Source organism: Procambarus clarkii, chromosome 65, assembly GCF_040958095.1.
Source record: "Procambarus clarkii isolate CNS0578487 chromosome 65, FALCON_Pclarkii_2.0, whole genome shotgun sequence".
In the NCBI taxonomy this organism is placed as follows: domain Eukaryota; kingdom Metazoa; phylum Arthropoda; class Malacostraca; order Decapoda; family Cambaridae; genus Procambarus; species Procambarus clarkii.
The window spans coordinates 32,333,705-32,334,879 of record NC_091214.1 but is presented as its reverse complement, the minus strand read 5'-3'; positions in this window follow the sequence as shown (position 1 = coordinate 32,334,879).

Genomic DNA, 1,175 nt, shown 5'->3' with positions numbered 1-1,175 from the left:
AGCAGGGGTCTCCAGCAACACACTGGCAGAGGTCTCCAGCAACACACTGGCAGGGGTCTCCAGCAACACACTGGCAGGGGTCTCCAGCAACACACTGGCAGAGGTCTCCAGCAACACACTGTCAGAGGTCTCCAGCAACACACTGGCAGAGGTCTCCAGCAACACACTGGCAGAGGTCTCCAGCAACACACTGGCAGAGGTCTCCAGCAACACACTGGCAGAGGTCTCCAGCAACACACTGGCAGAGGTCTCCAGCAACACGCTGCAGAAGTCTCCAGCAACACACTGGCAGAGGTCACCAGCAACACACTGTCAGAGGTCTCCAGCAACAATCTGGCAGAGGTCTCCAGCAACACACTAGCAGAGGTCTCCAGCAACACGCTGGCAGGGGTCTCCAGGAACACGCTGCAGAAGTCTCCAGCAACACGCTGCAGAGGTCTCCAGCAACACACTGGCAGTGGTCTCCAGCAACACACTGGCAGGGGTCTCCAGCAACACACTGGCAGAGGACTCCAGCAACACGCTGGCAGGGGTCTCCAGCAACACACTGGTAGGTGTCTCCAGCAACACACTGGCAGGGGTCTCCAGCAACACTCTGGCAGGGGTCTCCAGCAACACACTGGCAGGGGTCTCCAGCAACACACTGGCAGAGGTCTCCTGCAACACTGGCAGAGGTCTCCAGCAACACACTGGCAGGGGTCTCCAGCAACACACTGGCAGAGTTCTCCAGCAACACGCTGTCGGGGGTCTCCAGCAACATACTGGCAGGGGTCTCCAGCAACACACTGGCAGAGGTCTCCAGCAACACACTGGCAGAGGTCTCCAGCAACACACTGGCAGAAGTCTCCAGGAACACACTGGCAGAGGTCACCAGCAACACACTGGCAGAGGTATCCAGCAACACACTGGCAGAGGTCACCAGCAACACGCTGGCAGGGGTCTCCAGCAACACGCTGGCAGAGGTCTCCAGCAACACACTGGCAGGGGTCTCCAGCAACACACTGGCAGAGGTCTCCAGCAACACACTGGCAGAGGTCTCCAGCAACACACTGGCAGAGGTCTCCAGCAACACACTGGCAGAGGTCTCCAGCAACACACTGGCAGAGGTCTCCAGCAACACACTGGCCGGGGTCTCCAGCAACACACTGGCAGAGGTCTCCAGCAACACACTAGCA